Here is a 17,253-nt window from a genome sequence, read left to right as displayed (position 1 = left end):
GGCACATTCAGCTTAGAATGCCCGTTGACAGCTCCTCCTCCTTTCCTATGGGCTTTCTGCAGTGCGAACGCACCTCCGAAAAGGAAAGAAACCTACTCACGGCCTTAAAAGTCAACGGGACCTGGGATTCCCAGCCGGTCACCCATACTGGTACTTGCCAGGCCTCAAGCTGGCTGGCGGCCGCGATCTGACAAGAGCAGGCACATTCAGCTTAGAATGCCCGTTGACAGCTCCTCCTCCTTTCCTATGGGCTTTCTGCAGTGCGAACGCACCTCCGAAAAGGAAAGAAACCTACTCACGGCCTTAAAAGTCAACGGGACCTGGGATTCCCAGCCGGTCACCCATACTGGTACTTGCCAGGCCTCAAGCTGGCTGGCGGCTGCGATCTGACGAGAGCAGGCACATTCAGCTTAGAATGCCCGTTGACAGCTCCTCCTCCTTTCCTATGGGCTTTCTGCAGTGTGAACGCACCTCCGAAAAGGAAAGAAACCTACTCACGGCCTTAAAAGTCAACGGGACCTGGGATTCCCAGCCGGTCACCCATACTGGTACTTGCCAGGCCTCAAGCTGGCTGGCGGCCGCGATCTGACGAGAGCAGGCACATTCAGCTTAGAATGCCCGTTGACAGCTCCTCCTCCTTTCCTATGGGCTTTCTGCAGTGCGCACGCACCTCCGAAACGGAAAGAAACCTACTCACGGCCTTAAAAGTCAACGGGACCTGGGATTCCCAGCCGGTCACCCATACTGGTACTTGCCAGGCCTCAAGCTGGCTGGCGGCCGCGATCTGACGAGAGCAGGCACATTCAGCTTAGAATGCCCGTTGACAGCTCCTCCTCCTTTCCTATGGGCTTTCTGCAGTGTGAACGCACCTCCGAAAAGGAAAGAAACCTACTCACGGCCTTAAAAGTCAACGGGACCTGGGATTCCCAGCCGGTCACCCATCCTGGTACTTGCCAGGCCTCAAGCTGGCTGGCGGCCGCGATCTGACGAGAGCAGGCACATTCAGCTCAGAATGCCCGTTGACAGCTCCTCCTCCTTTCCTATGGGCTTTCTGCAGTGTGAACGCACCTCCGAAAAGGAAAGAAACCTACTCACGGCCTTAAAAGTCAACGGGACCTGGGATTCCCAGCCGGTCACCCATCCTGGTACTTGCCAGGCCTCAAGCTGGCTGGCGGCCGCGATCTGACGAGAGCAGGCACATTCAGCTTAGAATGCCCGTTGACAGCTCCTCCTCCTTTCCTATGGGCTTTCTGCAGTGTGAACGCACCTCCGAAAAGGAAAGAAACCTACTCACGGCCTTAAAAGTCAACGGGACCTGGGATTCCCAGCCGGTCACCCATCCTGGTACTTGCCAGGCCTCAAGCTGGCTGGCGGCCGCGATCTGACGAGAGCAGGCACATTCAGCTTAGAATGCCCGTTGACAGCTCCTCCTCCTTTCCTATGGGCTTTCTGCAGTGCGAACGCACCTCCGAAACGGAAAGAAACCTACTCACGGCCTTAAAAGTCAACGGGACCTGGGATTCCCAGCCGGTCACCCATCCTGGTACTTGCCAGGCCTCAAGCTGGCTGGCGGCCGCGATCTGACGAGAGCAGGCACATTCAGCTTAGAATGCCCGTTGACAGCTCCTCCTCCTTTCCTATGGGCTTTCTGCAGTGCGAACGCACCTCCGAAACGGAAAGAAACCTACTCACGGCCTTAAAAGTCAACGGGACCTGGGTTTCCCAGCCGGTCACCCATACTGGTACTTGCCAGGCCTCAAGCTGGCTGGCGGCCGCGATCTGACGAGAGGAGGCACATTCAGCTTAGAATGCCCGTTGACAGCTCCTCCTCCTTTCCTATGGGCTTTCTGCAGTGCGAACGCACCTCCGAAACGGAAAGAAACCTACTCACGGCCTTAAAAGTCAACGGGACCTGGGATTCCCAGCCGGTCACCCATACTGGTACTTGCCAGGCCTCAAGCTGGCTGGCGGCCGCGATCTGACGAGAGCAGGCACATTCAGCTTAGAATGCCCGTTGACAGCTCCTCCTCCTTTCCTATGGGCTTTCTGCAGTGCGAACGCACCTCCGAAAAGGAAAGAAACCTACTCACGGCCTTAAAAGTCAATGGGACCTGGGATTCCCAGCCGGTCACCCATACTGGTACTTGCCAGGCCTCAAGCTGGCTGGCAGCCGCGATCTGACGAGAGCAGGCACATTCAGCTTAGAATGCCCGTTGACAGCTCCTCCTCCTTTCCTATGGGCTTTCTGCAGTGCGAACGCACCTCCGAAAAGGAAAGAAACCTACTCACGGCCTTAAAAGTCAACGGGACCTGGGATTCCCAGCCGGTCACCCATACTGGTACTTGCCAGGCCTCAAGCTGGCTGGCGGCCGCGATCTGACAAGAGCAGGCACATTCAGCTTAGAATGCCCGTTGACAGCTCCTCCTCCTTTCCTATGGGCTTTCTGCAGTGCGAACGCACCTCCGAAAAGGAAAGAAACCTACTCACGGCCTTAAAAGTCAACGGGACCTGTGATTCCCAGCCGGTCACCCATACTGGTACTTGCCAGGCCTCAAGCTGGCTGGCGGCTGCGATCTGACGAGAGCAGGCACATTCAGCTTAGAATGCCCGTTGACAGCTCCTCCTCCTTTCCTATGGGCTTTCTGCAGTGTGAACGCACCTCCGAAAAGGAAAGAAACCTACTCACGGCCTTAAAAGTCAACGGGACCTGGGATTCCCAGCCGGTCACCCATACTGGTACTTGCCAGGCCTCAAGCTGGCTGGCGGCCGCGATCTGACGAGAGCAGGCACATTCAGCTTAGAATGCCCGTTGACAGCTCCTCCTCCTTTCCTATGGGCTTTCTGCAGTGCGCACGCACCTCCGAAACGGAAAGAAACCTACTCACGGCCTTAAAAGTCAACGGGACCTGGGATTCCCAGCCGGTCACCCATACTGGTACTTGCCAGGCCTCAAGCTGGCTGGCGGCCGCGATCTGACGAGAGCAGGCACATTCAGCTTAGAATGCCCGTTGACAGCTCCTCCTCCTTTCCTATGGGCTTTCTGCAGTGTGAACGCACCTCCGAAAAGGAAAGAAACCTACTCACGGCCTTAAAAGTCAACGGGACCTGGGATTCCCAGCCGGTCACCCATCCTGGTACTTGCCAGGCCTCAAGCTGGCTGGCGGCCGCGATCTGACGAGAGCAGGCACATTCAGCTCAGAATGCCCGTTGACAGCTCCTCCTCCTTTCCTATGGGCTTTCTGCAGTGCGAACGCACCTCCGAAAAGGAAAGAAACCTACTCACGGCCTTAAAAGTCAACGGGACCTGGGATTCCCAGCCGGTCACCCATCCTGGTACTTGCCAGGCCTCAAGCTGGCTGGCGGCCGCGATCTGACGAGAGCAGGCACATTCAGCTTAGAATGCCCGTTGACAGCTCCTCCTCCTTTCCTATGCGCTTTCTGCAGTGCGAACGCACCTCCGAAAAGGAAAGAAACCTACTCACGGCCTTAAAAGTCAACGGGACCTGGGATTCCCAGCCGGTCACCCATACTGGTACTTGCCAGGCCTCAAGCTGGCTGGCGGCCGCGATCTGACGAGAGCAGGCACATTCAGCTTAGAATGCCCGTTGACAGCTCCTCCTCCTTTCCTATGGGCTTTCTGCAGTGCGAACGCACCTCCGAAACGGAAAGAAACCTACTCACGGCCTTAAAAGTCAACGGGACCTGGGATTCCCAGCCGGTCACCCATACTGGTACTTGCCAGGCCTCAAGCTGGCTGGCGGCCACGATCTGACGAGAGCAGGCACATTCAGCTTAGAATGCCCGTTGACAGCTCCTCCTCCTTTCCTATGGGCTTTCTGCAGTGCGAACGCACCTCCGAAAAGGAAAGAAACCTACTCACGGCCTTAAAAGTCAATGGGACCTGGGATTCCCAGCCGGTCACCCATACTGGTACTTGCCAGGCCTCAAGCTGGCTGGCAGCCGCGATCTGACGAGAGCAGGCACATTCAGCTTAGAATGCCCGTTGACAGCTCCTCCTCCTTTCCTATGGGCTTTCTGCAGTGCGAACGCACCTCCGAAAAGGAAAGAAATCTACTCACGGCCTTAAAAGTCAACGGGACCTGGGATTCCCAGCCGGTCACCCATACTGGTACTTGCCAGGCCTCAAGCTGGCTGGCGGCCGCGATCTGACAAGAGCAGGCACATTCAGCTTAGAATGCCCGTTGACAGCTCCTCCTCCTTTCCTATGGGCTTTCTGCAGTGCGAACGCACCTCCGAAAAGGAAAGAAACCTACTCACGGCCTTAAAAGTCAACGGGACCTGGGATTCCCAGCCGGTCACCCATACTGGTACTTGCCAGGCCTCAAGCTGGCTGGCGGCCGCGATCTGACGAGAGCAGGCACATTCAGCTTAGAATGCCCGTTGACAGCTCCTCCTCCTTTCCTATGGGCTTTCTGCAGTGCGAACGCACCTCCGAAACGGAAAGAAACCTACTCACGGCCTTAAAAGTCAACGGGACCTGGGATTCCCAGCCGGTCACCCATCCTGGTACTTGCCAGGCCTCAAGCTGGCTGGCGGCCGCGATCTGACGAGAGCAGGCACATTCAGCTTAGAATGCCCGTTGACAGCTCCTCCTCCTTTCCTATGGGCTTTCTGCAGTGCGAACGCACCTCCGAAAAGGAAAGAAACCTACTCACGGCCTTAAAAGTCAACGGGACCTGGGATTCCCAGCCGGTCACCCATCCTGGTACTTGCCAGGCCTCAAGCTGGCTGGCGGCCGCGATCTGACGAGAGCAGGAACATTCAGCTCAGAATGCCCGTTGACAGCTCCTCCTCCTTTCCTATGGGCTTTCTGCAGTGCGAACGCACCTCCGAAAAGGAAAGAAACCTACTCACGGCCTTAAAAGTCAACGGGACCTGGGATTCCCAGCCGGTCACCCATCCTGGTACTTGCCAGGCCTCAAGCTGGCTGGCGGCCACGATCTGACGAGAGCAGGCACATTCAGCTTAGAATGCCCGTTGACAGCTCCTCCTCCTTTCCTATGGGCTTTCTGCAGTGCGAACGCACCTCTGAAACGGAAAGAAACCTACTCACGGCCTTAAAAGTCAACGAGACCTGGGATTCCCAGCCGGTCACCCATACTGGTACTTGCCAGGCCTCAAGCTGGCTGGCGGCCGCGATCTGACGAGAGCAGGCACATTCAGCTTAGAATGCCCGTTGACAGCTCCTCCTCCTTTCCTATGGGCTTTCTGCAGTGCGAACGCACCTCCGAAACGGAAAGAAACCTACTCACGGCCTTAAAAGTCAACGGGACCTGGGATTCCCAGCCGGTCACCCATACTGGTACTTGCCAGGCCTCAAGCTGGCTGGCGGCCGCGATCTGACGAGAGCAGGCACATCCAGCTTAGAATGCCCGTTGACAGCTCCTCCTCCTTTCCTATGGGCTTTCTGCAGTGCGAACGCACCTCCGAAAAGGAAAGAAACCTACTCACGGCCTTAAAAGTCAATGGGACCTGGGATTCCCAGCCGCTCACCCATACTGGTGCTTGCCAGGCCTCAAACTGGCTGGCGGCCGCGATCTGACGAGAGCAGGCACATTCAGCTTAGAATGCCCGTTGACAGCTCCTCCTCCTTTCCTATGGGCTTTCTGCAGTGCGAACGCACCTCCGAAAAGGAAAGAAACCTACTCACGGCCTTAAAAGTCAACGGGACCTGCGATTCCCAGCCGGTCACCCATACTGGTACTTGCCAGGCCTCAAGCTGGCTGGCGGCCGCGATCTGACGAGAGCAGGCACATTCAGCTTAGAATGCCCGTTGACAGCTCCTCCTCCTTTCCTATGGGCTTTCTGCAGTGCGAACGCACCTCCGAAAAGGAAAGAAACCTACTCACGGCCTTAAAAGTCAACGGGACCTGGGATTCCCAGCCGGTCACCCATACTGGTACTTGCCAGGCCTCAAGCTGGCTGGCGGCCGCGATCTGACGAGAGCAGGCACATTCAGCTTAGAATGCCCGTTGACAGCTCCTCCTCCTTTCCTATGGGCTTTCTGCAGTGCGAACGCACCTCCGAAAAGGAAAGAAACCTACTCACGGCCTTAAAAGTCAACGGGACCTGGGATTCCCAGCCGGTCACCCATACTGGTACTTGCCAGGCCTCAAGCTGGCTGGCGGCCGCGATCTGACGAGAGCAGGCACATTCAGCTTAGAATGCCCGTTGACAGCTCCTCCTCCTTTCCTATGGGCTTTCTGCAGTGCGAACGCACCTCCGAAAAGGAAAGAAACCTACTCACGGCCTTAAAAGTCAACGGGACCTGGGATTCCCAGCCGGTCACCCATACTGGTACTTGCCAGGCCTCAAGCTGGCTGGCGGCCGCGATCTGACGAGAGCAGGCACATTCAGCTTAGAATGCCCGTTGACAGCTCCTCCTCCTTTCCTATGGGCTTTCTGCAGTGCGAACGCACCTCCGAAAAGGAAAGAAACCTACTCACGGCCTTAAAAGTCAACGGGACCTGGGATTCCCAGCCGGTCACCCATACTGGTACTTGCCAGGCCTCAAGCTGGCTGGCGGCCGCGATCTGACGAGAGCAGGCACATTCAGCTTAGAATGCCCGTTGACAGCTCCTCCTCCTTTCCTATGGGCTTTCTGCAGTGCGAACGCACCTCCGAAAAGGAAAGAAACCTACTCACGGCCTTAAAAGTCAACGGGACCTGGGATTCCCAGCCGGTCACCCATACTGGTACTTGCCAGCTTAGAATGCCCGTTGACAGCTCCTCCTCCTTTCCTATGGGCTTTCTGCAGTGCGAACGCACCTCCGAAAAGGAAAGAAACCTACTCACGGCCTTAAAAGTCAACGGGACCTGGATTTCCCAGCCGGTCACCCATACTGGTACTTGCCAGGCCTCAAGCTGGCTGGCGGCCGCGATCTGACGAGAGCAGGCACATTCAGCTTAGAATGCCCGTTGACAGCTCCTCCTCCTTTCCTATGGGCTTTCTGCAGTGCGAACGCACCTCCGAAAAGGAAAGAAACCTACTCACGGCCTTAAAAGTCAACGGGACCTGGGATTCCCAGCCGGTCACCCATACTGGTACTTGCCAGGCCTCAAGCTGGCTGGCGGCCGCGATCTGACGAGAGCAGGCACATTCAGCTTAGAATGCCCGTTGACAGCTCCTCCTCCTTTCCTATGGGCTTTCTGCAGTGCGAACGCACCTCCGAAAAGGAAAGAAACCTACTCACGGCCTTAAAAGTCAACAGGACCAGGGATTCCCAGCCGGTCACCCATACTGGTACTTGCCAGGCCTCAAGCTGGCTGGCAGCCGCGATCTGACGAGAGCAGGCACATTTAGCTTAGAATGCCCGTTGACAGCTCCTCCTCCTTTCCTATGGGCTTTCTGCAGTGCGAACGCACCTCCGAAAAGGAAAGAAACCTACTCACGGCCTTAAAAGTCAACAGGACCAGGGATTCCCAGCCGCTCACCCATACTGGTGCTTGCCAGGCCTCAAGCTGGCTGGCGGCCGCGATCTGACGAGAGCAGGCACATTCAGCTTAGAATGCCCGTTGACAGCTCCTCCTCCTTTCCTATGGGCTTTCTGCAGTGCGAACGCACCTCCGAAAAGGAAAGAAACCTACTCACGGCCTTAAAAGTCAATGGGACCTGGGATTCCCAGCCGGTCACCCATACTGGTACTTGCCAGGCCTCAAGCTGGCTGGCAGCCGCGATCTGACGAGAGCAGGCACATTCAGCTTAGAATGCCCGTTGACAGCTCCTCCTCCTTTCCTATGGGCTTTCTGCAGTGCGAACGCACCTCCGAAAAGGAAAGAAACCTACTCACGGCCTTAAAAGTCAACGGGACCTGGGATTCCCAGCCGGTCACCCATACTGGTACTTGCCAGGCCTCAAGCTGGCTGGCGGCCGCGATCTGACGAGAGCAGGCACATTCAGCTTAGAATGCCCGTTGACAGCTCCTCCTCCTTTCCTATGGGCTTTCTGCAGTGCGAACGCACCTCCGAAACGGAAAGAAACCTACTCACGGCCTTAAAAGTCAACGGGACCTGGGATTCCCAGCCGGTCACCCATACTGGTACTTGCCAGGCCTCAAGCTGGCTGGCGGCCGCGATCTGACGAGAGCAGGCACATTCAGCTTAGAATGCCCGTTGACAGCTCCTCCTCCTTTCCTATGGGCTTTCTGCAGTGCGAACGCACCTCCGAAAAGGAAAGAAACCTACTCACGGCCTTAAAAGTCAACGGGACCTGGGATTCCCAGCCGGTCACCCATCCTGGTACTTGCCAGGCCTCAAGCTGGCTGGCGGCCGCGATCTGACGAGAGCAGGAACATTCAGCTCAGAATGCCCGTTGACAGCTCCTCCTCCTTTCCTATGGGCTTTCTGCAGTGCGAACGCACCTCCGAAAAGGAAAGAAACCTACTCACGGCCTTAAAAGTCAACGGGACCTGGGATTCCCAGCCGGTCACGCATCCTGGTACTTGCCAGGCCTCAAGCTGGCTGGCGGCCGCGATCTGACGAGAGCAGGCACATTCAGCTTAGAATGCCCGTTGACAGCTCCTCCTCCTTTCCTATGGGCTTTCTGCAGTGCGAACGCACCTCTGAAACGGAAAGAAACCTACTCACGGCCTTAAAAGTCAACGAGACCTGGGATTCCCAGCCGGTCACCCATACTGGTACTTGCCAGGCCTCAAGCTGGCTGGCGGCCGCGATCTGACGAGAGCAGGCACATTCAGCTTAGAATGCCCGTTGACAGCTCCTCCTCCTTTCCTATGGGCTTTCTGCAGTGCGAACGCACCTCCGAAACGGAAAGAAACCTACTCACGGCCTTAAAAGTCAACGGGACCTGGGATTCCCAGCCGGTCACCCATACTGGTACTTGCCAGCCCTCAAGCTGGCTGGCGGCCGCGATCTGACGAGAGCAGGCACATTCAGCTTAGAATGCCCGTTGACAGCTCCTCCTCCTTTCCTATGGGCTTTCTGCAGTGCGAACGCACCTCCGAAAAGGAAAGAAACCTACTCACGGCCTTAAAAGTCAACGGGACCTGGGATTCCCAGCCGGTCACCCATACTGGTACTTGCCAGGCCTCAAGCTGGCTGGCGGCCGCGATCTGACGAGAGCAGGCACATTCAGCTTAGAATGCCCGTTGACAGCTCCTCCTCCTTTCCTATGGGCTTTCTGCAGTGCGAACGCACCTCTGAAACGGAAAGAAACCTACTCACGGCCTTAAAAGTCAACGGGACCTGGGATTCCCAGCCGGTCACCCATACTGGTACTTGCCAGGCCTCAAGCTGGCTGGCGGCCGCGATCTGACGAGAGCAGGCACATTCAGCTTAGAATGCCCGTTGACAGCTCCTCCTCCTTTCCTATGGGCTTTCTGCAGTGCGAACGCACCTCCGAAAAGGAAAGAAACCTACTCACGGCCTTAAAAGTCAACGGGACCTGGGATTCCCAGCCGGTCACCCATACTGGTACTTGCCAGGCCTCAAGCTGGCTGGCGGCCGCGATCTGACGAGAGCAGGCACATTCAGCTTAGAATGCCCGTTGACAGCTCCTCCTCCTTTCCTATGGGCTTTCTGCAGTGCGAACGCACCTCCGAAAAGGAAAGAAACCTACTCACGGCCTTAAAAGTCAACGGGACCTGGATTTCCCAGCCGGTCACCCATACTGGTACTTGCCAGGCCTCAAGCTGGCTGGCGGCCGCGATCTGACGAGAGCAGGCACATTCAGCTTAGAATGCCCGTTGACAGCTCCTCCTCCTTTCCTATGGGCTTTCTGCAGTGCGAACGCACCTCCGAAAAGGAAAGAAACCTACTCACGGCCTTAAAAGTCAACGGGACCTGGGATTCCCAGCCGGTCACCCATACTGGTACTTGCCAGGCCTCAAGCTGGCTGGCGGCCGTGATCTGACGAGAGCAGGCACATTCAGCTTAGAATGCCCGTTGACAGCTCCTCCTCCTTTCCTATGGGCTTTCTGCAGTGCGAACGCACCTCCGAAAAGGAAAGAAACCTACTCACGGCCTTAAAAGTCAACGGGACCTGGGATTCCCAGCCGGTCACCCATACTGGTACTTGCCAGGCCTCAAGCTGGCTGGCGGCCGCGATCTGACGAGAGCAGGCACATTCAGCTTAGAATGCCCGTTGACAGCTCCTCCTCCTTTCCTATGGGCTTTCTGCAGTGCGAACGCACCTCCGAAAAGGAAAGAAACCTACTCACGGCCTTAAAAGTCCACGGGACCTGGGATTCCCAGCCGGTCACCCATACTGGTACTTGCCAGGCCTCAAGCTGGCTGGCGGCCGCGATCTGACGAGAGCAGGCACCTTCAGCTTAGAATGCCCGTTGACAGCTCCTCCTCCTTTCCTATGGGCTTTCTGCAGTGCGAACGCACCTCCGAAAAGGAAAGAAACCTACTCACGGCCTTAAAAGTCAACGGGACCTGGGATTCCCAGCCGGTCACCCATACTGGTACTTGCCAGGCCTCAAGCTGGCTGGCGGCCGCGATCTGACGAGAGCAGGCACATTCAGCTTAGAATGCCCGTTGACAGCTCCTCCTCCTTTCCTATGGGCTTTCTGCAGTGCGAACGCACCTCCGAAAAGGAAAGAAACCTACTCACGGCCTTAAAAGTCAACGGGACCTGGGATTCCCAGCCGGTCACCCATACTGGTACTTGCCAGGCCTCAAGCTGGCTGGCGGCCGCGATCTGACGAGAGCAGGCACATTCAGCTTAGAATGCCCGTTGACAGCTCCTCCTCCTTTCCTATGGGCTTTCTGCAGTGCGAACGCACCTCCGAAAAGGAAAGAAACTACTCACGGCCTTAAAAGTCAACGGGACCTGGGATTCCCAGCCGGTCACCCATACTGGTACTTGCCAGGCCTCAAGCTGGCTGGCGGCCGCGATCTGACGAGAGCAGGCACATTCAGCTTAGAATGCCCGTTGACAGCTCCTACTCCTTTCCTATGGGCTTTCTGCAGTGCGAACGCACCTCCGAAAAGGAAAGAAACCTACTCACGGCCTTAAAAGTCAACGGGACCTGGGATTCCCAGCCGGTCACCCATACTGGTACTTGCCAGGCCTCAAGCTGGCTGGCGGCCGCGATCTGACGAGAGCAGGCACATTCAGCTTAGAATGCCCGTTGACAGCTCCTCCTCCTTTCCTATGGGCTTTCTGCAGTGCGAACGCACCTCCGAAAAGGAAAGAAACCTACTCACGGCCTTAAAAGTCAACGGGACCTGGGATTCCCAGCCGGTCACCCATACTGGTACTTGCCAGGCCTCAAGCTGGCTGGCGGCCGCGATCTGACGAGAGCAGGCACATTCAGCTTAGAATGCCCGTTGACAGCTCCTCCTCCTTTCCTATGGGCTTTCTGCAGTGCGAACGCACCTCCGAAAAGGAAAGAAACCTACTCACGGCCTTAAAAGTCAACGGGACCTGGGATTCCCAGCCGGTCACCCATACTGGTACTTGCCAGGCCTCAAGCTGGCTGGCGGCCGCGATCTGACGAGAGCAGGCACATTCAGCTTAGAATGCCCGTTGACAGCTCCTCCTCCTTTCCTATGGGCTTTCTGCAGTGCGAACGCACCTCCGAAAAGGAAAGAAACCTACTCACGGCCTTAAAAGTCAACAGGACCAGGGATTTCCAGCCGCTCACCCATACTGGTGCTTGCCAGGCCTCAAGCTGGCTGGCGGCCGCGATCTGACGAGAGCAGGCACATTCAGCTTAGAATGCCCGTTGACAGCTCCTCCTCCTTTCCTATGGGCTTTCTGCAGTGCGAACGCACCTCCGAAAAGGAAAGAAACCTACTCACGGCCTTAAAAGTCAATGGGACCTGGGATTCCCAGCCGGTCACCCATACTGGTACTTGCCAGGCCTCAAGCTGGCTGGCAGCCGCGATCTGACGAGAGCAGGCACATTCAGCTTAGAATGCCCGTTGACAGCTCCTCCTCCTTTCCTATGGGCTTTCTGCAGTGCGAACGCACCTCCGAAAAGGAAAGAAACCTACTCACGGCCTTAAAAGTCAACGGGACCTGGGATTCCCAGCCGGTCACCCATACTGGTACTTGCCAGGCCTCAAGCTGGCTGGCGGCCGCGATCTGACGAGAGCAGGCACATTCAGCTTAGAATGCCCGTTGACAGCTCCTCCTCCTTTCCTATGGGCTTTCTGCAGTGCGAACGCACCTCCGAAAAGGAAAGAAACCTACTCACGGCCTTAAAAGTCAACGGGACCTGGGATTCCCAGCCGGTCACCCATACTGGTACTTGCCAGGCCTCAAGCTGGCTGGCGGCCGCGATCTGACGAGAGCAGGCACATTCAGCTTAGAATGCCCGTTGACAGCTCCTCCTCCTTTCCTATGGGCTTTCTGCAGTGCGAACGCACCTCCGAAACAGAAAGAAACCTACTCACGGCCTTAAAAGTCAACGGGACCTGGGATTCCCAGCCGGTCACCCATACTGGTACTTGCCAGGCCTCAAGCTGGCTGGCGGCCGCGATCTGACGAGAGCAGGCACATTCAGCTTAGAATGCCCGTTGACAGCTCCTCCTCCTTTCCTATGGGCTTTCTGCAGTGCGAACGCACCTCCGAAAAGGAAAGAAACCTACTCACGGCCTTAAAAGTCAACGGGACCTGGGATTCCCAGCCGGTCACCCATCCTGGTACTTGCCAGGCCTCAAGCTGGCTGGCGGCCGCGATCTGACGAGAGCAGGAACATTCAGCTCAGAATGCCCGTTGACAGCTCCTCCTCCTTTCCTATGGGCTTTCTGCAGTGCGAACGCACCTCCGAAAAGGAAAGAAACCTACTCACGGCCTTAAAAGTCAACGGGACCTGGGATTCCCAGCCGGTCACCCATACTGGTACTTGCCAGGCCTCAAGCTGGCTGGCGGCCGCGATCTGACGAGAGCAGGCACATTCAGCTTAGAATGCCCGTTGACAGCTCCTCCTCCTTTCCTATGGGCTTTCTGCAGTGCGAACGCACCTCTGAAACGGAAAGAAACCTACTCACGGCCTTAAAAGTCAACGAGACCTGGGATTCCCAGCCGGTCACCCATACTGGTACTTGCCAGGCCTCAAGCTGGCTGGCGGCCGCGATCTGACGAGAGCAGGCACATTCAGCTTAGAATGCCCGTTGACAGCTCCTCCTCCTTTCCTATGGGCTTTCTGCAGTGCGAACGCACCTCCGAAACGGAAAGAAACCTACTCACGGCCTTAAAAGTCAACGGGACCTGGGATTCCCAGCCGGTCACCCATACTGGTACTTGCCAGGCCTCAAGCTTGCTGGCGGCCGCGATCTGACGAGAGCAGGCACATTCAGCTTAGAATGCCCGTTGACTGCTCCTCCTCCTTTCCTATGGGCTTTCTGCAGTGCGAACGCACCTCCGAAAAGGAAAGAAACCTACTCACGGCCTTAAAAGTCAATGGGACCTGGGATTCCCAGCCGGTCACCCATACTGGTACTTGCCAGGCCTCAAGCTGGCTGGCGGCCGCGATCTGACGAGAGCAGGCACATCCAGCTTAGAATGCCCGTTGACAGCTCCTCCTCCTTTCCTATGGGCTTTCTGCAGTGCGAACGCACCTCCGAAAAGGAAAGAAACCTACTCACGGCCTTAAAAGTCAATGGGACCTGGGATTCCCAGCCGCTCACCCATACTGGTGCTTGCCAGGCCTCAAACTGGCTGGCGGCCGCGATCTGACGAGAGCAGGCACATTCAGCTTAGAATGCCCGTTGACAGCTCCTCCTCCTTTCCTATGGGCTTTCTGCAGTGCGAACGCACCTCCGAAAAGGAAAGAAACCTACTCACGGCCTTAAAAGTCAACGGGACCTGGGATTCCCAGCCGGTCACCCATACTGGTACTTGCCAGGCCTCAAGCTGGCTGGCGGCCGCGATCTGACGAGAGCAGGCACATTCAGCTTAGAATGCCCGTTGACAGCTCCTCCTCCTTTCCTATGGGCTTTCTGCAGTGCGAACGCACCTCCGAAAAGGAAAGAAACCTACTCACGGCCTTAAAAGTCAACGGGACCTGGGATTCCCAGCCGGTCACCCATACTGGTACTTGCCAGGCCTCAAGCTGGCTGGCGGCCGCGATCTGACGAGAGCAGGCACATTCAGCTTAGAATGCCCGTTGACAGCTCCTCCTCCTTTCCTATGGGCTTTCTGCAGTGCGAACGCACCTCCGAAAAGGAAAGAAACCTACTCACGGCCTTAAAAGTCAACGGGACCTGGGATTCCCAGCCGGTCACCCATACTGGTACTTGCCAGGCCTCAAGCTGGCTGGCGGCCGCGATCTGACGAGAGCAGGCACATTCAGCTTAGAATGCCCGTTGACAGCTCCTCCTCCTTTCCTATGGGCTTTCTGCAGTGCGAACGCACCTCCGAAAAGGAAAGAAACCTACTCACGGCCTTAAAAGTCAACGGGACCTGGGATTCCCAGCCGGTCACCCATACTGGTACTTGCCAGGCCTCAAGCTGGCTGGCGGCCGCGATCTGACGAGAGCAGGCACATTCAGCTTAGAATGCCCGTTGACAGCTCGTCCTCCTTTCCTATGGGCTTTCTGCAGTGCGAACGCACCTCCGAAAAGGAAAGAAACCTACTCACGGCCTTAAAAGTCAACGGGACCTGGGATTCCCAGCCGGTCACCCATACTGGTACTTGCCAGGCCTCAAGCTGGCTGGCGGCCGCGATCTGACGAGAGCAGGCACATTCAGCTTAGAATGCCCGTTGACAGCTCCTCCTCCTTTCCTATGGGCTTTCTGCAGTGCGAACGCACCTCCGAAAAGGAAAGAAACCTACTCACGGCCTTAAAAGTCAACGGGACCTGGGATTCCCAGCCGGTCACCCATACTGGTACTTGCCAGGCCTCAAGCTGGCTGGCGGCCGCGATCTGACGAGAGCAGGCACATTCAGCTTAGAATGCCCGTTGACAGCTCCTCCTCCTTTCCTATGGGCTTTCTGCAGTGCGAACGCACCTCCGAAAAGGAAAGAAACCTACTCACGGCCTTAAAAGTCAACGGGACCTGGGATTCCCAGCCGGTCACCCATACTGGTACTTGCCAGGCCTCAAGCTGGCTGGCGGCCGCGATCTGACGAGAGCAGGCACATTCAGCTTAGAATGCCCGTTGACAGCTCCTCCTCCTTTCCTATGGGCTTTCTGCAGTGCGAACGCACCTCCGAAAAGGAAAGAAACCTACTCACGGCCTTAAAAGTCAACGGGACCTGGGATTCCCAGCCGGTCACCCATACTGGCACTTGCCAGGCCTCAAGCTGGCTGGCGGCCGTGATCTGACGAGAGCAGGCACATTCAGCTTAGAATGCCCGTTGACAGCTCCTCCTCCTTTCCTATGGGCTTTCTGCAGTGCGAACGCACCTCCGAAAAGGAAAGAAACCTACTCACGGCCTTAAAAGTCAACGGGACCTGGGATTCCCAGCCGGTCACCCATACTGGTACTTGCCAGGCCTCAAGCTGGCTGGCGGCCGCGATCTGACGAGAGCAGGCACATTCAGCTTAGAATGCCCGTTGACAGCTCCTCCTCCTTTCCTATGGGCTTTCTGCAGTGCGAACGCACCTCCGAAAAGGAAAGAAACCTACTCACGGCCTTAAAAGTCCACGGGACCTGGGATTCCCAGCCGGTCACCCATACTGGTACTTGCCAGGCCTCAAGCTGGCTGGCGGCCGCGATCTGACGAGAGCAGGCACATTCAGCTTAGAATGCCCGTTGACAGCGCCTCCTCCTTTCCTATGGGCTTTCTGCAGTGCGAACGCACCTCCGAAAAGGAAAGAAACCTACTCACGGCCTTAAAATTCAACGGGACCTGGGATTCCCAGCCGGTCACCCATACTGGTACTTGCCAGGCCTCAAGCTGGCTGGCGGCCGCGATCTGACGAGAGCAGGCACATTCAGCTTAGAATGCCCGTTGACAGCTCCTCCTCCTTTCCTATGGGCTTTCTGCAGTGCGAACGCACCTCCAAAAAGGAAAGAAACCTACTCACGGCCTTAAAAGTCAACGGGACCTGGGATTCCCAGCCGGTCACCCATACTGGTACTTGCCAGGCCTCAAGCTGGCTGGCGGCCGCGATCTGACGAGAGCAGGCACATTCAGCTTAGAATGCCCGTTGACAGCTCCTCCTCCTTTCCTATGGGCTTTCTGCAGTGCGAACGCACCTCCGAAAAGGAAAGAAACCTACTCACGGCCTTAAAAGTCAACGGGACCTGGGATTCCCAGCCGGTCACCCATACTGGTACTTGCCAGGCCTCAAGCTGGCTGGCGGCCGCGATCTGACGTGAGCAGGCACATTCAGCTTAGAATGCCCGTTGACAGCTCCTCCTCCTTTCCTATGGGCTTTCTGCAGTGCGAACGCACCTCCGAAAAGGAAAGAAACCTACTCACGGCCTTAAAAGTCAACGGGACCTGGGATTCCCAGCCGGTCACCCATACTGGTACTTGCCAGGCCTCAAGCTGGCTGGCGGCCGCGATCTGACGAGAGCAGGCACATTCAGCTTAGAATGCCCGTTGACAGCTCCTCCTCCTTTCCTATGGGCTTTCTGCAGTGCGAACGCACCTCCGAAAAGGAAAGAAACCTACTCACGGCCTTAAAAGTCAACGGGACCTGGGATTCCCAGCCGGTCACCCATACTGGTACTTGCCAGGCCTCAAGCTGGCTGGCGGCCGCGATCTGACGAGAGCAGGCACATTCAGCTTAGAATGCCCGTTGACAGCTCCTCCTCCTTTCCTATGGGCTTTCTGCAGTGCGAACGCACCTCCGAAACGGAAAGAAACCTACTCACGGCCTTAAAAGTCAACGGGACCTGGGATTCCCAGCCGGTCACCCATACTGGTGCTTGCCAGGCCTCAAGCTGGCTGGCGGCCGCGATCTGACGAGAGCAGGCACATTCAGCTTAGAATGCCCGTTGACAGCTCCTCCTCCTTTCCTATGGGCTTTCTGCAGTGCGAACGCACCTCCGAAAAGGAAAGAAACCTACTCACGGCCTTAAAAGTCAACGGGACCTGGGATTCCAAGCCGGTCACCCATACTGGTACTTGCCAGGCCTCAAGCTGGCTGGCGGCCGCGATCTGACGAGAGCAGGCACATTCAGCTTAGAATGCCCGTTGACAGCTCCTCTCCTTTCCTATGGGCTTTCTGCAGTGCGAACGCACCTCCGAAAAGGAAAGAAACCTACTCACGGCCTTAAAAGTCAATGGGACCTGGGATTCCCAGCCGGTCACCCATACTGGTACTTGCCAGGCCTCAAGCTGGCTGGCGGCCGCGATCTA

General features: G+C 56.7%; 79 pseudogenes; all 79 read right to left on the bottom strand.

The window, feature by feature from the left end:
- Positions 1–109: 109 nt before the first annotated feature.
- On the bottom strand, positions 110–228 carry LOC136598548 (5S ribosomal RNA; annotated as a pseudogene).
- Positions 229–308: 80 nt separating this feature from the next.
- On the bottom strand, positions 309–427 carry LOC136598569 (5S ribosomal RNA; annotated as a pseudogene).
- An 80-nt stretch (positions 428–507) lies between these two features.
- LOC136598388 (5S ribosomal RNA) lies at positions 508–626 on the bottom strand (annotated as a pseudogene).
- Positions 627–706: 80 nt separating this feature from the next.
- LOC136598385 (5S ribosomal RNA) lies at positions 707–825 on the bottom strand (annotated as a pseudogene).
- An 80-nt stretch (positions 826–905) lies between these two features.
- Positions 906–1,024, bottom strand: LOC136598509 (5S ribosomal RNA; annotated as a pseudogene).
- An 80-nt stretch (positions 1,025–1,104) lies between these two features.
- Positions 1,105–1,223, bottom strand: LOC136598613 (5S ribosomal RNA; annotated as a pseudogene).
- Positions 1,224–1,303: 80 nt separating this feature from the next.
- Positions 1,304–1,422, bottom strand: LOC136598601 (5S ribosomal RNA; annotated as a pseudogene).
- An 80-nt stretch (positions 1,423–1,502) lies between these two features.
- Positions 1,503–1,621, bottom strand: LOC136598589 (5S ribosomal RNA; annotated as a pseudogene).
- Positions 1,622–1,900: 279 nt separating this feature from the next.
- On the bottom strand, positions 1,901–2,019 carry LOC136598384 (5S ribosomal RNA; annotated as a pseudogene).
- An 80-nt stretch (positions 2,020–2,099) lies between these two features.
- On the bottom strand, positions 2,100–2,218 carry LOC136598566 (5S ribosomal RNA; annotated as a pseudogene).
- An 80-nt stretch (positions 2,219–2,298) lies between these two features.
- LOC136598547 (5S ribosomal RNA) lies at positions 2,299–2,417 on the bottom strand (annotated as a pseudogene).
- An 80-nt stretch (positions 2,418–2,497) lies between these two features.
- LOC136598472 (5S ribosomal RNA) lies at positions 2,498–2,616 on the bottom strand (annotated as a pseudogene).
- Positions 2,617–2,696: 80 nt separating this feature from the next.
- On the bottom strand, positions 2,697–2,815 carry LOC136598383 (5S ribosomal RNA; annotated as a pseudogene).
- Positions 2,816–2,895: 80 nt separating this feature from the next.
- Positions 2,896–3,014, bottom strand: LOC136598382 (5S ribosomal RNA; annotated as a pseudogene).
- Positions 3,015–3,094: 80 nt separating this feature from the next.
- LOC136598497 (5S ribosomal RNA) lies at positions 3,095–3,213 on the bottom strand (annotated as a pseudogene).
- An 80-nt stretch (positions 3,214–3,293) lies between these two features.
- On the bottom strand, positions 3,294–3,412 carry LOC136598490 (5S ribosomal RNA; annotated as a pseudogene).
- Positions 3,413–3,492: 80 nt separating this feature from the next.
- LOC136598381 (5S ribosomal RNA) lies at positions 3,493–3,611 on the bottom strand (annotated as a pseudogene).
- Positions 3,612–3,691: 80 nt separating this feature from the next.
- Positions 3,692–3,810, bottom strand: LOC136598520 (5S ribosomal RNA; annotated as a pseudogene).
- Positions 3,811–3,890: 80 nt separating this feature from the next.
- On the bottom strand, positions 3,891–4,009 carry LOC136598565 (5S ribosomal RNA; annotated as a pseudogene).
- An 80-nt stretch (positions 4,010–4,089) lies between these two features.
- LOC136598546 (5S ribosomal RNA) lies at positions 4,090–4,208 on the bottom strand (annotated as a pseudogene).
- Positions 4,209–4,288: 80 nt separating this feature from the next.
- LOC136598380 (5S ribosomal RNA) lies at positions 4,289–4,407 on the bottom strand (annotated as a pseudogene).
- Positions 4,408–4,487: 80 nt separating this feature from the next.
- LOC136598368 (5S ribosomal RNA) lies at positions 4,488–4,606 on the bottom strand (annotated as a pseudogene).
- Positions 4,607–4,686: 80 nt separating this feature from the next.
- LOC136598545 (5S ribosomal RNA) lies at positions 4,687–4,805 on the bottom strand (annotated as a pseudogene).
- An 80-nt stretch (positions 4,806–4,885) lies between these two features.
- On the bottom strand, positions 4,886–5,004 carry LOC136598470 (5S ribosomal RNA; annotated as a pseudogene).
- Positions 5,005–5,084: 80 nt separating this feature from the next.
- On the bottom strand, positions 5,085–5,203 carry LOC136598491 (5S ribosomal RNA; annotated as a pseudogene).
- Positions 5,204–5,283: 80 nt separating this feature from the next.
- Positions 5,284–5,402, bottom strand: LOC136598456 (5S ribosomal RNA; annotated as a pseudogene).
- A 279-nt stretch (positions 5,403–5,681) lies between these two features.
- LOC136598524 (5S ribosomal RNA) lies at positions 5,682–5,800 on the bottom strand (annotated as a pseudogene).
- An 80-nt stretch (positions 5,801–5,880) lies between these two features.
- Positions 5,881–5,999, bottom strand: LOC136598596 (5S ribosomal RNA; annotated as a pseudogene).
- An 80-nt stretch (positions 6,000–6,079) lies between these two features.
- Positions 6,080–6,198, bottom strand: LOC136598594 (5S ribosomal RNA; annotated as a pseudogene).
- An 80-nt stretch (positions 6,199–6,278) lies between these two features.
- Positions 6,279–6,397, bottom strand: LOC136598593 (5S ribosomal RNA; annotated as a pseudogene).
- Positions 6,398–6,477: 80 nt separating this feature from the next.
- On the bottom strand, positions 6,478–6,596 carry LOC136598379 (5S ribosomal RNA; annotated as a pseudogene).
- A 230-nt stretch (positions 6,597–6,826) lies between these two features.
- On the bottom strand, positions 6,827–6,945 carry LOC136598591 (5S ribosomal RNA; annotated as a pseudogene).
- An 80-nt stretch (positions 6,946–7,025) lies between these two features.
- LOC136598378 (5S ribosomal RNA) lies at positions 7,026–7,144 on the bottom strand (annotated as a pseudogene).
- Positions 7,145–7,224: 80 nt separating this feature from the next.
- LOC136598572 (5S ribosomal RNA) lies at positions 7,225–7,343 on the bottom strand (annotated as a pseudogene).
- Positions 7,344–7,622: 279 nt separating this feature from the next.
- Positions 7,623–7,741, bottom strand: LOC136598564 (5S ribosomal RNA; annotated as a pseudogene).
- Positions 7,742–7,821: 80 nt separating this feature from the next.
- On the bottom strand, positions 7,822–7,940 carry LOC136598377 (5S ribosomal RNA; annotated as a pseudogene).
- An 80-nt stretch (positions 7,941–8,020) lies between these two features.
- On the bottom strand, positions 8,021–8,139 carry LOC136598376 (5S ribosomal RNA; annotated as a pseudogene).
- Positions 8,140–8,219: 80 nt separating this feature from the next.
- On the bottom strand, positions 8,220–8,338 carry LOC136598533 (5S ribosomal RNA; annotated as a pseudogene).
- Positions 8,339–8,418: 80 nt separating this feature from the next.
- Positions 8,419–8,537, bottom strand: LOC136598530 (5S ribosomal RNA; annotated as a pseudogene).
- Positions 8,538–8,617: 80 nt separating this feature from the next.
- LOC136598489 (5S ribosomal RNA) lies at positions 8,618–8,736 on the bottom strand (annotated as a pseudogene).
- Positions 8,737–8,816: 80 nt separating this feature from the next.
- LOC136598582 (5S ribosomal RNA) lies at positions 8,817–8,935 on the bottom strand (annotated as a pseudogene).
- Positions 8,936–9,015: 80 nt separating this feature from the next.
- LOC136598373 (5S ribosomal RNA) lies at positions 9,016–9,134 on the bottom strand (annotated as a pseudogene).
- Positions 9,135–9,214: 80 nt separating this feature from the next.
- On the bottom strand, positions 9,215–9,333 carry LOC136598372 (5S ribosomal RNA; annotated as a pseudogene).
- Positions 9,334–9,413: 80 nt separating this feature from the next.
- On the bottom strand, positions 9,414–9,532 carry LOC136598371 (5S ribosomal RNA; annotated as a pseudogene).
- An 80-nt stretch (positions 9,533–9,612) lies between these two features.
- LOC136598590 (5S ribosomal RNA) lies at positions 9,613–9,731 on the bottom strand (annotated as a pseudogene).
- Positions 9,732–9,811: 80 nt separating this feature from the next.
- LOC136598542 (5S ribosomal RNA) lies at positions 9,812–9,930 on the bottom strand (annotated as a pseudogene).
- An 80-nt stretch (positions 9,931–10,010) lies between these two features.
- LOC136598370 (5S ribosomal RNA) lies at positions 10,011–10,129 on the bottom strand (annotated as a pseudogene).
- Positions 10,130–10,209: 80 nt separating this feature from the next.
- LOC136598550 (5S ribosomal RNA) lies at positions 10,210–10,328 on the bottom strand (annotated as a pseudogene).
- Positions 10,329–10,408: 80 nt separating this feature from the next.
- LOC136598369 (5S ribosomal RNA) lies at positions 10,409–10,527 on the bottom strand (annotated as a pseudogene).
- Positions 10,528–10,607: 80 nt separating this feature from the next.
- On the bottom strand, positions 10,608–10,726 carry LOC136598619 (5S ribosomal RNA; annotated as a pseudogene).
- A 79-nt stretch (positions 10,727–10,805) lies between these two features.
- Positions 10,806–10,924, bottom strand: LOC136598618 (5S ribosomal RNA; annotated as a pseudogene).
- An 80-nt stretch (positions 10,925–11,004) lies between these two features.
- LOC136598616 (5S ribosomal RNA) lies at positions 11,005–11,123 on the bottom strand (annotated as a pseudogene).
- An 80-nt stretch (positions 11,124–11,203) lies between these two features.
- LOC136598615 (5S ribosomal RNA) lies at positions 11,204–11,322 on the bottom strand (annotated as a pseudogene).
- An 80-nt stretch (positions 11,323–11,402) lies between these two features.
- Positions 11,403–11,521, bottom strand: LOC136598614 (5S ribosomal RNA; annotated as a pseudogene).
- Positions 11,522–11,800: 279 nt separating this feature from the next.
- Positions 11,801–11,919, bottom strand: LOC136598563 (5S ribosomal RNA; annotated as a pseudogene).
- An 80-nt stretch (positions 11,920–11,999) lies between these two features.
- Positions 12,000–12,118, bottom strand: LOC136598612 (5S ribosomal RNA; annotated as a pseudogene).
- Positions 12,119–12,198: 80 nt separating this feature from the next.
- LOC136598611 (5S ribosomal RNA) lies at positions 12,199–12,317 on the bottom strand (annotated as a pseudogene).
- Positions 12,318–12,397: 80 nt separating this feature from the next.
- Positions 12,398–12,516, bottom strand: LOC136598610 (5S ribosomal RNA; annotated as a pseudogene).
- Positions 12,517–12,596: 80 nt separating this feature from the next.
- Positions 12,597–12,715, bottom strand: LOC136598521 (5S ribosomal RNA; annotated as a pseudogene).
- Positions 12,716–12,795: 80 nt separating this feature from the next.
- On the bottom strand, positions 12,796–12,914 carry LOC136598609 (5S ribosomal RNA; annotated as a pseudogene).
- Positions 12,915–12,994: 80 nt separating this feature from the next.
- Positions 12,995–13,113, bottom strand: LOC136598488 (5S ribosomal RNA; annotated as a pseudogene).
- An 80-nt stretch (positions 13,114–13,193) lies between these two features.
- On the bottom strand, positions 13,194–13,312 carry LOC136598552 (5S ribosomal RNA; annotated as a pseudogene).
- An 80-nt stretch (positions 13,313–13,392) lies between these two features.
- Positions 13,393–13,511, bottom strand: LOC136598544 (5S ribosomal RNA; annotated as a pseudogene).
- Positions 13,512–13,790: 279 nt separating this feature from the next.
- LOC136598608 (5S ribosomal RNA) lies at positions 13,791–13,909 on the bottom strand (annotated as a pseudogene).
- An 80-nt stretch (positions 13,910–13,989) lies between these two features.
- LOC136598607 (5S ribosomal RNA) lies at positions 13,990–14,108 on the bottom strand (annotated as a pseudogene).
- Positions 14,109–14,188: 80 nt separating this feature from the next.
- LOC136598605 (5S ribosomal RNA) lies at positions 14,189–14,307 on the bottom strand (annotated as a pseudogene).
- Positions 14,308–14,387: 80 nt separating this feature from the next.
- On the bottom strand, positions 14,388–14,506 carry LOC136598604 (5S ribosomal RNA; annotated as a pseudogene).
- Positions 14,507–14,586: 80 nt separating this feature from the next.
- LOC136598603 (5S ribosomal RNA) lies at positions 14,587–14,705 on the bottom strand (annotated as a pseudogene).
- An 80-nt stretch (positions 14,706–14,785) lies between these two features.
- Positions 14,786–14,904, bottom strand: LOC136598602 (5S ribosomal RNA; annotated as a pseudogene).
- An 80-nt stretch (positions 14,905–14,984) lies between these two features.
- Positions 14,985–15,103, bottom strand: LOC136598592 (5S ribosomal RNA; annotated as a pseudogene).
- A 279-nt stretch (positions 15,104–15,382) lies between these two features.
- On the bottom strand, positions 15,383–15,501 carry LOC136598600 (5S ribosomal RNA; annotated as a pseudogene).
- Positions 15,502–15,581: 80 nt separating this feature from the next.
- Positions 15,582–15,700, bottom strand: LOC136598506 (5S ribosomal RNA; annotated as a pseudogene).
- An 80-nt stretch (positions 15,701–15,780) lies between these two features.
- LOC136598526 (5S ribosomal RNA) lies at positions 15,781–15,899 on the bottom strand (annotated as a pseudogene).
- An 80-nt stretch (positions 15,900–15,979) lies between these two features.
- On the bottom strand, positions 15,980–16,098 carry LOC136598599 (5S ribosomal RNA; annotated as a pseudogene).
- An 80-nt stretch (positions 16,099–16,178) lies between these two features.
- Positions 16,179–16,297, bottom strand: LOC136598479 (5S ribosomal RNA; annotated as a pseudogene).
- An 80-nt stretch (positions 16,298–16,377) lies between these two features.
- On the bottom strand, positions 16,378–16,496 carry LOC136598598 (5S ribosomal RNA; annotated as a pseudogene).
- An 80-nt stretch (positions 16,497–16,576) lies between these two features.
- LOC136598597 (5S ribosomal RNA) lies at positions 16,577–16,695 on the bottom strand (annotated as a pseudogene).
- Positions 16,696–16,775: 80 nt separating this feature from the next.
- On the bottom strand, positions 16,776–16,894 carry LOC136598577 (5S ribosomal RNA; annotated as a pseudogene).
- Positions 16,895–16,974: 80 nt separating this feature from the next.
- On the bottom strand, positions 16,975–17,093 carry LOC136598508 (5S ribosomal RNA; annotated as a pseudogene).
- Between the last annotated feature and the right edge of the window lie 160 nt (positions 17,094–17,253).

Source organism: Eleutherodactylus coqui, unplaced genomic scaffold (genome assembly GCF_035609145.1).
Source record: "Eleutherodactylus coqui strain aEleCoq1 unplaced genomic scaffold, aEleCoq1.hap1 HAP1_SCAFFOLD_581, whole genome shotgun sequence".
Lineage (NCBI taxonomy): Eukaryota > Metazoa > Chordata > Amphibia > Anura > Eleutherodactylidae > Eleutherodactylus > Eleutherodactylus coqui.
Note: the sequence above shows the minus strand (reverse complement) of the source record. Positions and strands in the feature narration are given on the sequence as shown.